The 12,662-nt window shown below is 45.7% G+C and overlaps 1 protein-coding gene across 2 annotated transcripts in view; it reads left to right on the top strand.

Annotated features, from left to right (window-relative positions):
• Positions 1 to 12,662, top strand: part of MYO1D (myosin ID) — a 423,241-nt gene that overhangs the window by 378,197 nt on the left and 32,382 nt on the right. The window lies entirely within an intron of this gene.

Here is a 12,662-nt window from a genome sequence, read left to right as displayed (position 1 = left end):
CCACCTTCACCTTTCAAGAGTGCAGATGTCTTGAGTTTGGGGATTGCTGGGACCCTTCCAAAAAAGGCCTAAAATGTTCCTGTCTTTTCTGGGGTATTTGCTTTGACACTCCTTTCCTCATATTCAGCCTGACTCCATCTGCTTTTCTCTGATGGCCCCCTCCCTTTTCCTCCTGCTTTTGTCCTTGATGCTCCCCAGGAGCCCACCCTGAGGAGGCTGGGATTAGGAGAGGAGGCTGTGGGACAAGGCCAAACGTTCCCTGCTCAGGGCGCATCCCTGTAAGAAAGCAGTTCAGAGGAGGGGAGCTCTTGATTAGGAATCAGGCTGTGCGTTTGAATTAGGGGGTTTGATCCTGGCACTGCAGGAATCACTGTGTTCAAACAAATTCATACGAAATGTTTGCTGTTCGGGTTTGTCCATCCTACCTTATATAACGCTGGCTTGAGAAAGCTGAATCACAGGCCACATCTGCTCCTCCCACTCACCAGACACACGTGTACCAAGGCTCCAGGGAATGCTTTAGCTCTCTCCCAAATCCAGAGGCCCCAGGTGCATCCCCACCAGCCAGAGGGGAGCAATGAAGGGAGCCATACTCTGTTCTCCTGTTGCCTCCCACCTAGTAATTACCAGTGCACCCCCCAGCCATGCCAAGAAGTAGGGGAGACCAGAACCCACTGCCCATCAATGGACTAAGAAGGGAAAGTACAGAAAGTTTTTGACTGCTCCTCCCTCCTTTTGCACATGACCCTGCCAAAAGCTCACCCTGAGGGGACTGGGAAAAGTGAAGGAAGATCTAAAGTAAGGCCAGGAGGTCACCTGAATGACCCGGAATCAGAGATAGAGGTGAAATGACAACATTGGCTAACACTTATAAAGTCCATGAAGGTTCACAAAGCATTTTTTATCTATCTCCTCTGACTTTTCACCTCCTGGGAGTAGTTAGGGTGCTCAATGGCTAGAACATCAGGCCTGGAGTCAAGAAGACCCAAGTTCAAATCCAGCCTCTGATCCTTTTTGTGCTTTACAGACATTATCCTGTGAAGTGACATTGGTAAATCACTTAGTGTAGTCCTTGGCACCTAGTAGGTACATGTAAATGCTTCTTCACAGCACTGGGCACAAGTCCTCAGGATGCAAATGGCGTTCATTGGAAGTCTCCCTCTTTGACAGCCTTTTTCACAAATCCATTTGGAAAGAGAAAAGGTTAACCCTGTGCCAGAGGATTTGGGGAGAATGGAGAGAAGGGCACCCCCAACCACACACACCCCAACCCACTTGGCACACGCTGCTTCATGAGCATTGCTAGATGACTGGGGGCAGGGAAGGGAGCTGAGCTCCCAAGTCCATGGCAGCCTTGTCACTGGAGGCAGGTTTAATGACAAATGACTGAGGCTTGCTGTGGAGAAACCAGCACTGGGGCTGTGTGGGATTGCCAACGATGACTGCTCCAAATCGTCCCAATCTGCACAAGGCAGAAGGTTGGGGGTGGGGAGAAGTAAGAGCATCCATGGAAATTATATTAAACTAAAAACTTCCCCCTCTTTACTGAAAAAAGGGTTCTCTTGAAACAGAGAAGAAAAACAGATCCAGATGGCCACCGAAAGACCTTTCTTGGCACATACACACTCACCACACGCACACATACACACACCCCACATGCCACACAGAGGCACATACAAGCACACATATACCACACACAGGCACACACATACATAGACCACAGACACCACACATAGGTGCACACATACTCCGTGCCCCACACTCATTCCACATGGACACACGCAGGCACACTCACACACATACACCACTAGCCTGCAGAATGACTATGGCCTTCTATTTCCACATATGAAAGCTATCCAGGTAATTCAGCTATCCAGATATTGCCAAATATTCGATTGAATCATTTTCCATTTTCATCTCTATGTTTGTCTTATAGAGGTAGTTAGCTGTTGTTCCCATAGTTTTGAAGATTGTAGGGGGCCTGGAAGGGTTTAAACTCAAAAGTGGTCACTGGTTTGGAGGTGTCTAAATAGTGTGATAGTGTGGAGGAAAAGGGCTGGGGAAAAGGGAGACTGTGCCTAGTGAGATGGATTAGATAAATTAGGGTCAAATGAGTCTTGGAAACGACCAAATGGGAGAAAAATGAGAGGAGCCTTTTCCTGTGGTCTTTCTCCCCCTCCATTCCCTTCTCCTCTCCTCTCCTCTCCTCTCCTCTCCTCTCCTCTCCTCTCCTCTCCTCTCTTCCCTCTCTCCTTCTCTGTCTCTCACATACACTTTCTGTCTCTCTCTTCTCTCTCTCCCCTCCCATCTTTTCTCCTCCCTCCCATTCTCTCTTTCTGTGTCTGTCTCTGTCTCCCCTCCTCTCCCTCCCCCTCCTCTGTCTGCCTCTCTCTCTCTCTTTCTGTCTCTCTGTCACTATCTCTCTGTCTCTATCTCTATATCTCTGTCTGTCGGTGTCTCCCTCCCTCCCTCTGTCTCTGTCTCTGTCTCAGTCTCTTCTCTTTGTCTCTGTCTCACTCTGTCTTTGTCTCTGTCTCTCTCACTCTCTCTGTCTCTCTCTGCTTATGTGTCTCTCCCTCTCTCACCCCCAACTCACCACTGGCATCTTCCATCTGGGACTACATCCCATTTTCATTGTATGTATCTTGTATGTATAACTGCCTGCCTGTTGTCTCCCCGCCCCCCACTAGAATGTGAGCTCCTTGAGGGCAGGGACCCTGTTTTTTTCCCCAGAGATAAGCACAGTGCCTGACCTGTTGTAGGTTCTTAGCAAATACCTGTTGATAAACTGATTGACATAAGGAGAGACGAGGGGTATTGCTGGAAGAAGGATCTAGCGATATTAAGAAAGAGAGGCAGGTGCAAATAAAAGAGAAAACCAAAGGAAGGATAAAATTAGGCCGCTTTGCCTAATTGAAGAGCATTGGGCCTCTTTCCAACTGCTCCTCCTCGGCTGATGCTTTTTTTTTTTCTTGCTAATGCTTTTTTTAACTGCTGTCACTGGAGCCGCAGCTAAAGCCTAGCTGAAAGGGGGGCGTGACGGGCCATTCCTGCAAGCTGTCCCCTGCCTTGGGATTGTCTCTCTAGCTCATGTTTTGGTGTCTGAGGAGGCTGGAGAACAGCTTAGCACCTTTAGGCTCAGTTGGGGAAGCCAGAGAGGCCAAGAAGGGTTTTGCTAGGCTGTGTGTATCCCACGGAGCAGGTGCCCACGTCCTTCCCTGCCAGCACATTGAAATGAAAAGCTCTATTCTTTGCAGAGCTGGGAAGTGTGGATCCTGAAGGATGGAATGACTCTCCCTCCCTGAGGGAGGCTGAAAATGCACAGTTTTTGATACGAAGAAGCTGAGCTTGGCACAGTTTTAATGCCAGCTCTCAGGTATTTGCCTTTTTCCCCCAACATTTATTTTTATTAAAAGGAACATTGAGTGATCACTCCTTGTACTCAGAGGGGGGAAAAAATGGATTAGCTCTTGAGATCTGAACAGTGAAAAGGAATTTCAGATAAAGTGAGAAATCTGAAGGAGCAGGATTATCACCAAATGAAGAATAACGGTAGTTTCTTGCTGTACAGATGGATGCCACATTGCAACATGCTTTGAGAAAGCATCAAGGCCAAAAATACGCAGAAATATAAAATCAGCCTTAGAATCACACCTCTGGCCAGGATGCCCGAAGCAGCCCACTTAATAGGCTGAGGCAAGCTTACACCATCATTCCTAAGCACAGATGATGGGGAGCCAGGGATCCCAACATCCCTCCCCTCGCAGTAATCAATCAGTCACAGCAGCTGTCCGGCAGATCACACACGTCCCCATTTTATAGGTGTTGAATTTTTCCCAAAAGTCAGTTATGAAGGTACTGTGCTAAATCAAAAGCTGTTCCTGCCTTCATGGAGGTCACAGTCTAATGAGGAAATAACGTGCAAAGAGTGATCCATCTGCAGATGAACCCTAGACAGGATAAATAAGAGACAATCAGAAGAAAGGAGTTCACATTAAGGGAATTCAGAAAGGCTTCCTACAGGGCTTTAAGCTGGGCCTTGAAGGAAGCCAGGAAGCAGGGGGAAAGAACAAGTCATCACCCAGACAGTTTCAGACCCAGAGTCTGGGTGTAACCTGCTGCTCTGACTCAGATCATTGTGCTAGTAGATAGAGAGTGAGATGTGGGTCAGGGGACCTGGCTCCAGATCTCTCCTCAGCTCTGTGATCATGGTCAAGCCATGTCAACTCTTGGCCTCAGTTTACCCCCTTTAAACAGGTAGTAAGAATTCTTGATCTACTTACTTCACGGGGGTCTTAGAAGGAATACTCAGTAAATGTGAATTGTTATTATAAGAAGGGCCAAGAAAATAATAACAGTAGTGAAATATGGAAATGAGCAGTTTGTTCCTAGAGTCAGTGGTGGCCCATTTCAGTTCTATCAGGAGAGGTTTGTGACTCTGTGACTACAGGAAAGATTTTGGCAGTTTTGAAACTGAGACTTTCTACCAGATGGGGTCAGAGCGAGGGGCTGGAAGGTAAGCTGACCCAGCAGGAAGCATGCTCCACTGATGAAAAAGGTGGTTTCTGTTAACAGAGGGATGCTTTTCTTTACGGGAAGAAAATCATTGCAATTTCACACACATGCCCAAAAAAAAAAAAACACCTTACTTTTTTTTTTCCTTTTCTCTGTTTTCCAGCAGATAAACTGTTCTAGCGCCCCACTAACCCAAGCAGGTTTATCCCCTGGTCACCTCCCCCACTAATCAAAACCTTCCTGCCCTACTCTCTGCTGGGGAACAGCGTGTGTTTATCAGATACCCTAATTCCCAATAACGTATTCATTAGCTAATTCAAAAATGTAATTAAACAAACATAACTGCTAGGTACCGGGCACTGTTTTAGGTCCTGGGGATACAAAGACAGAAACAACAACAAAAACAACAAAAATTGGGCCCTGTCCTCAAGGAGCTTACTTTTGTTCTTCTGGACAGTCCTGGTTCTTAACTATTTTTGCTGCTTTTGGTAGCCATCGAGTGAAGCCGAATAGATACCTCCTCTCAATAATGTTCTTAAATAATTGAAAAAATGCGAAATTTCAGTTAGACGTTAGAAAAAATGAAAGATGTCATTTTTCCCACCTCCCAACCTCTACCCCACCCCAGTCTATCCACTCACATGCCTTGGGTATCCATGGACCCCATGTAAGAGCCCCTGTACTAGGACCAAGGTATTCTCCCTCTCTCCTCACGTGCCTTACCCCATTATAAACATGTTAAGGCCTCCATGACCTTAAAGACCCTTGGCCACTGTAAGAACAGAGTGGCCCCTCATTACCATTCAGATTATGTTATGCAGGCAGACGCCTCCTCAGTTTCTGAGTAGTCTGGCCCAAACACAAAGCCCATGAAGACATTCCATACCAGTCAGAACTATAAGAAGACCGCCTGACTCTGATTCACCAAACATTGGCTATGCACCTACTATGTGCAAAGCTCAGTGCTAATCATGGAAAAGACAAAGATGGATGAAGCACCAATCCTGCTCTCAAGGCCTTATTAATAATGCTCCAGGATACCCCGGAGCCTGTTGCAACCTTCTCTTTGATGATGTTACTAATGCATCGCTCATGGGAGATGACATAGAAAACCAGGTTCCAAGCCCCGATTAATTATGGCACCGCTATGGGAGGTCGTGCAACTCCTGGCCCAGCTAGCCATCTGTTGTTGTAGATGGTGGCATTGTTGTTAATAGCAGTAAATACAAATATTTTTAAATTTTATTTATTTTATTTTTAACTTATGGAATACATTTTCATTACAGTATAATTTTTAAAAAGATAATTGCACATGAAACTGCAAATCTCTTATGTACAAGTCCTTAAAAATACAAATATTTATATAGCATGCTATTATCATCCCCATGTTTTGTTGTTGTTTGGTCATTTCAGTCATGTCTATTCCTTTGTGACCCCATCTGGGGTTTCTTGGCAAGGATACTTGAGTGGTTTGCTGTTTCCTTCTCCAACAGATCCAGTGGGTCCATTTTGTCAGGCAGTCAGAGGTTAAGTGACTCACCCAGGGTCACACAGCTAGGAAGTATCTGAGGCTGGATTTGTACTTGGCTCTTCCTGACTCCAGGCCTAGCACTCTGTCCCCTGCACTACCAACTGTGTCAGCAACAACAAAAGAGGTTGGGTTGGGGGAAACAATGGAAATATTTTATTTTGTCCCTTTATTATTAGTATGTCCTTCATGGAGATTGGAAATGGAGGGAGTTCTGGGATTAATCATAAAAGATATAATTCCTAAAGTATAAAAACATCAGGCATGTAGTGGGTAGAGAGTTGGACCTGGGGTCAGGCAGACTTGGGTTCAAATCCAGCCTCAGGCACTTACTGGCTGAGTGACCCTTGGCATGACCTTTCTCAGCCTCAGTTTCCTTATCTGTAAAATAGAAGTAATAACCCTATCCCACAGGGTTGTGAGTACTAAATGATGTAACATATATTATGTGCTTTGGAAACCTTAAGGCACAATGGATATGCTACCTATTATTAAGCATCTCATTAAAATTAGCATTTGGATGGCATCAAGGCTTTTTCAGTATTAAAAGGGTATTTTTCAGTATTAAAAACTATATTTTTGAATATGCTTTGTCTTCTTGGGCTTGTACTTAGTCTAAGAACCTGAGAACAAGGAAGAAATCATGACTGTTTCCTATGATGCATCTAATGGTGAAATCTGTTACAGTACCAGCCTACATGGGGCAGTTTGTTTTTTCCACATTCTCTTCAGTCTGGAGAACAGTAAGGAGAACACAGCCAGGCCTTGCCTCTGTTACTAGCAAACTGAGCAAGAGTTGATCTGACCTCTCTGAACTTTGGGTCTGCTTATCTACAAAACGGGAATCAGATTTCCTTTGCTGCCCCCGTCCATTTCAATGGGTGGTGGTGAGTCCTAAATGATATCAAGTATTGGAAAAAACCCTTTGTAACTTGTAAAACATCGGATCAATGTTTGTAAGGCATTCTGGTAAAGACCTTCTAAATTATGGGTCCCCACTTTATTTTCACTGGGATGTAAATTTTATTATCACTTTGATCCTAAATTCAAGAGCTGTTCAGTAGCATTTGAAATCCTTTTAAGCTCATTCAGAGTCCCCCTTTATGGGGAATCCATACCTGATTACGAGGAGGGGGTAGAACTGATGATACCATCCCCTAAAAACAACACCAGACATAAAAGCTTCAGCAGGATAAAAAAGAATTTATTCTGGGTTACAGATCCCCGAGGCCATATTTTTGGCTTCTCTTCCCTTATTTTAGATGTGTTTCTAAGGAGTAGGTGGGTTGTCATGGTTTGGAGAGAACTTCTAACCGTCAGGATGATGAAGCCCCAGAATGGGTAGCTACAAGGTGTTGTGGAATCTCTGTCCCCAAGAAAACCCCATGGATAGCACTGGCATGCTGTGGTCCACAGGGTCACAGAGAGTCAGGCACAACTAAAGGACGGAACAAAAAATAGAGAGGGTAGAGTTCTAGACCTGAGCTGATCATTAGGGCACCATGTAAATGGTTATTGTGGTGGTGGTGGTGGTGGTGGTCATGGTGATGATGGAGGAGGAGAATAGCATGTACCAAGAACTGGGGTTAGTGCTGGGAATACAAAAAAAAGGCAAAATAGTCCCCATCCTGGAGGATTTCACAGTCTATGGGGGAGACAACATGCAAACAGCTATGAACATAGAAGATATACACAAGGTAAATTGTGGTTAATCTCAGAGGGAAGACACTGGCATTGAGAGGACCAAGAAAGGAAACCAGGAAAGGCAGGAGATGGAGAGGAAGAGGGAGGGCATTCCAAGCTTGAGAGACGGCCAATGAAGAGTTGGGAAACGGGTGTCTTGTGTGAGGAAAAGCAAGGGAGTCGATGTCGCTTCGTCATGGAGTTCTGGACCCCTTTGGCAGCAGCCTAGTGAAGAGGAATAAAGTGTAAGAAGATGAGAAGGGGCCTGTTGTGAAGGACTTTAAAAGCCAAAGATAGGGTTTTATATTTGATCGTGGAAGTAATAGGGAATCTCTGGAGTTTATTGAGTAGGGCAGTGATATGTCCAAAGTCTCACTTTAGGCAGAACTCTTGGTAGCTGAGTGGTGATGGACTGGAATGGGGAAAGTCTTGAGGCAGATAGGACACCCTCCCCCCCGCTGCCCCATCTGCACCAGGGTGGGGGCAGTAGCAGAGGAAAGAAAGGGATATATTTGAGAAATGTTATTACAGGCCTTGGCACAAACTGGATATGGGAGGTGGGGGGAGAGTGAAGGCCTAAAGATGACACCTAAGATTGGACCCCGGGTGAGGGGTCTCCTCAGCAGTCATTGAGACGTTTGGACGAGGGGAGCATTCGGGGTGAAAAGATGAGTGTGGTTTTGGACATTTGGAGTTTAAAATAAATACAGGACGTCCAGTTGAAGATGTTCAACAGGCAGTTGGAGATGTGAAACTGGAGGTCAGGAAAATTTTCGTAACTGTATAGATAGATCTCATTGAATTCATGGGAGCTAATGAGGACACTAAGAAAAATGTAAAAGAGGAAGAAGAGAAGAGGGCCCAGGACCGAGTACTGAGAGTCATTCACAGTTAGTGGTCAAGACCTGAATGAAAATCCATCTAAGGAGACTGAGAAGTAGATAGGTCAGATGAGAACCAGGAAAGAACAGAGCACTACCCCCAAAGGGGGGGAAAAACCCAGAGAGAAGAGAGTGGGAAGGAAAAGAGGGTGATCAGCAGTCAACAATTGCATAGAGGTTAAAAAGGAGGAGAAAAAGACCATTGGAGTGGACAATTATATCATTGGTGTCTTTGGAGAGGGACATTTTAGTTGAGTGATGAGATCAGAAACCAGACTTACAAAGAGTTAAGAGAGGGAGATGAGAGAGAAGTGTACTAAAAGACAATGGAATGATTTTAAGGTCCATTGAAAAGAAGTGAGATGGTATTCTACTTAGTACCACCTTCCATTCCCTCCTCAACACAGTTCAAGGACTCGTTGCAAGGAGGAAGAAACCTAAGTCCCGTGACAGCAGAAACTGCCTTCCCTAAGCCTTGTTTCTCTAGCATCTCACACAGTGCACCATATATAATGGGTACTTAATAAATATAAGGAACATAACTAATAAATGTTTTAAATTAATAAATATACTAAATTTTAAATTAATATTTTGAAAAAAATAATTTAATAAATTAAAGGGTTGAGAGGCAGTGTGGCCCAGTGGGTGGAGAACTGGCCTCAGATCCTCTGTCTGATACCTCCTAGCTGTGGGACTCTAAGTGCCTCATCTATCCCCTCAATGCTCTAGCTAGCTCTCAGAGACTAAGACCCAGAGAGTTTTCTGCAGATAACTTTCTGTGATATGAAATCAATTCATAAAAAGCCAGGAGGTAGCTTGAGAAGAATAGGGTCTCAAGAGGGCAATGCTTGGGCATTCCTCCAGGAGACTCCAGGGGACCTGCCGCTCCACCTGCCCACAGCAGCACCATCTCAGACCTTCCACCCTAGAATGCTTGAGTCACTTCCAAAATTATCAAGGAGCACTTTGGATCTGTTAGACTATAGGAAGAGAGACTGTCACAGATCAGGGTTCTTCATCTTTTTGAGTGTCCTGGACCCCTTTAGCAACAGCCTAGTGAAGCTTAGGCCCCTCCTCATAATGATATTTTAAATGCATAAAATAAAATACATAAAGACTATATGTAAAAATGCATAGGCTTATAAAGTGCCTTCTTCCCTCCACCCTCCCTCCTTACCAGCGATCTTTTTCATATGTTGTCTTCCCCAGTTAGATTGTAAGTTCCTTGAGGGCAGGGACTGTCTTCTTCATATTCTTTCTCCAGTGCTCAGCACTGTACCTGGCACATAGCTTAAATAAATATTTGCTTATTAACTGTAAGAAACCAATTATATCAAAGGAAAGTTAATAAAAAGCATTTTGGGGTTTTTTCTTTGTTTTTTAAGACAAAGTCTCTCTATCTCACACAGGCTAAAAGTACAATGGCTACGCAGAGGCCTGATCCTGTTATTGACTAATTATCACAAGAGCTTTGACCTGGGAGCCCCTCACTCCCAGAGGCCCACCAGTTGATGATGCCAGACTTAGGGAGGGCACTTAGTACACTGCTGCTTAGAACTCTTGAACTCAAGAAATATGCCAGCCTTAGCCTCCCAACAGGCTGAGGTTACTGGTGGGTATGTGACATCATACTTGGCCAAAATATTTTTTTAAAGACAAGTTCACAGGGGCAGGTAGGTGGCAGAGTGAATAGAACACTGGCCCTGGAGTCAGGAGGACCTGAGTTCAAATCCGGCCTCAGACACTTAACACAAAACTAGCCATATAACCTTGGACAAGTCACTTAACTCCAATTGCCCTACCTTCTCCCCTCCAAAAAGAAAAAGAAAAAATATCTAAAATAATAAAATAAAATAAAGACAAGTTCACAGATCTCAGGTTAAGAAGCTCTGTCTCTGGTCAAGAAGAATCCTTTAGAAAACAATATAATTATCAGTTATTAGATGATGGGGTTCTGACTACTACTACCCTCCCCTCAGGGGTCCATCACAATGCTACGATCAGCTGTGAAGCAGATCTAATTCAAGAGAAAAGAATCAGGGTTCCCCAGCAGTCTTTAGTAAGGCACATGTCTATTGTCTACTAGGCTGGCTGGTTGTTGTCGGACTGTGTTCACAAAATATCATCCCCAGACTGAAAGCTAGGTTAGATGTGTCATACAATTTCTTCTGGGAAGAAAGCCCCTGCCCTAGTTCCAGTATGCACTGAACAACCTGGATTGCTGGTTTTCTGAAACGTAACCACACCCCTTCTGCCTCGGCTGTAACACTGGAAAGCCTTGGAGCTGAGCTGACATTCTCTCTGTGCTCAGCTCCCAGTTGCATCTGGACAGACTTCCTTTCATCCAAGTCATCTCCCAGGCCCCATTCTGTAACAGCGCCTCCCTCTCCCCCTCACTGCCTATTTATATAGAGACAATGCTGGGAAAGGCTGAGAGGGAAACTCCAAGACGCCCCGGGCAGACCAGGCTCGGCCACCCAGTCCTGACTGACCTCCTTGGGGAAAAGAACCTAGAAAACCTTAGCTCATTGCTTCCAGGGGAAGGCTATAGTATTGGGCCAGCGTTGCTTCTTCAAGATTTCCACTAGTCCAGGCATTTTAAAAAATATTTTGATAACTGTATTTCAGTATAATTGATTCCCTTTGTAATCCTACATATTTTACTTCGGCTTGTGCAAATATTCTGAGCCTGACTGTGGGCTTTCCCAGGCTGTTGCCTAAGTGATCCTATTATATAGAAAAGGTTAAGAACCCCCCCCCCCCAAAAAAAAGGAGTGTGTGTGTGTGTGTGTGTGTGTTTCCGGTTCTTAAGCCAGCCCTGCACTGAACTGAAGCTGCATTCTGCTTCTCTTTGGGCCAGATCCTGGCCCCATCCGTTAGCTGGGCATCCAAGCTAGCCGATCCAAGCCCCAGACAATCACCTTCCCCAGAAAAGGGAGATAAACAAAAACAAGCGGAAGGAGGGGCGGCCCCCGAGGCATCATTAATGATGCATAAAACAACAGACCCAAACGAGCCGAGCCCGAGCCAGCGATGGCTGGGCCTCCTCTGTGGGCGTGCGCAAGAGCGCACATGTTCCTGCCCACTGTACACAGCATCCCCCCTCCCCACCTCCAGTCAGGCGGCAGAATCCTAATGTCAGATGGAATCGTTAATGTCCAGGTTGCCATAGTGACCGAGGCAGCTATAGAGCTAAAAGCAGCCGCTCCAGCTCCTCCCCCGCCTCGCTCCCCCCACCCATCCCGGTCAACCTTGTGTTCGCATTCTCTGTCTGCCTCTCTCTCCCGCCCGCCTCCCTCCCTGGCTCCCTCCGTCTTGCAGTGCGGCACATTCGGGATAATGGGCCGGGGGGAGGGGAGCCCTCCGGTGGAAGGGATGCGCTCTCTGCTGAGTAAGCTGCTCCGGCAGCAGATGCTCCCAGGTTGTTAAAGAGCTCACCACTGAACACTCGGGGTCTATTCTCCTGGCCCGGGGCAGGATGTGTCCAAAATGCAACGGGGGCTGTGCCATTAACCCCCACAGCTGTCTGTAGGGCTGGAGCCATTCCACACACACACAAAATGCACTGGCTGGGAGCGGAGCCAGCACTTCTGGATGCTACTGTTGTGGGCAAAACAAGAGACCTCCTGCCTCACTGTGCCCCGGCTGGCTGGGGGGCCGGGCTGGCACCTCACAGAATACCGCCCGGAGGAGCACTGGGGACTCCCCCTCTTCTCTCTTGCTTGCAAACAGCATCCCAGGCGTTCTTGTATATTTTTTCAAAGTGCCCAATAGGGTGTTTTGCATATGATGGATAATTTGGTAAATATTTGTAGAACTGAATCTCTTGAATTGGAGGCATTAGAACCCTTCTTTAAAATTTAAAAAAAAAAACAATACTTATTTATGCAAGCATTTATTATCCGAAGTTACTGCCCCCTCCCAATTAAACAATAAAAAGAAAATGGAAACCCTTATAAGGAAGGAAGCAAATTCCCACAGTTATCATGTCCAAATATGTGTCTCATTCCATCCAAACCTTTCTTGATATATGTCTAAAGCTGGGGTTCTTCATC

Source organism: Petaurus breviceps, unplaced genomic scaffold (genome assembly GCF_028583685.1).
Source record: "Petaurus breviceps papuanus isolate PSGF00001 unplaced genomic scaffold, PetGlider_PUasm1.0 186, whole genome shotgun sequence".
In the NCBI taxonomy this organism is placed as follows: domain Eukaryota; kingdom Metazoa; phylum Chordata; class Mammalia; order Diprotodontia; family Petauridae; genus Petaurus; species Petaurus breviceps.
Note: the sequence above shows the minus strand (reverse complement) of the source record. Positions and strands in the feature narration are given on the sequence as shown.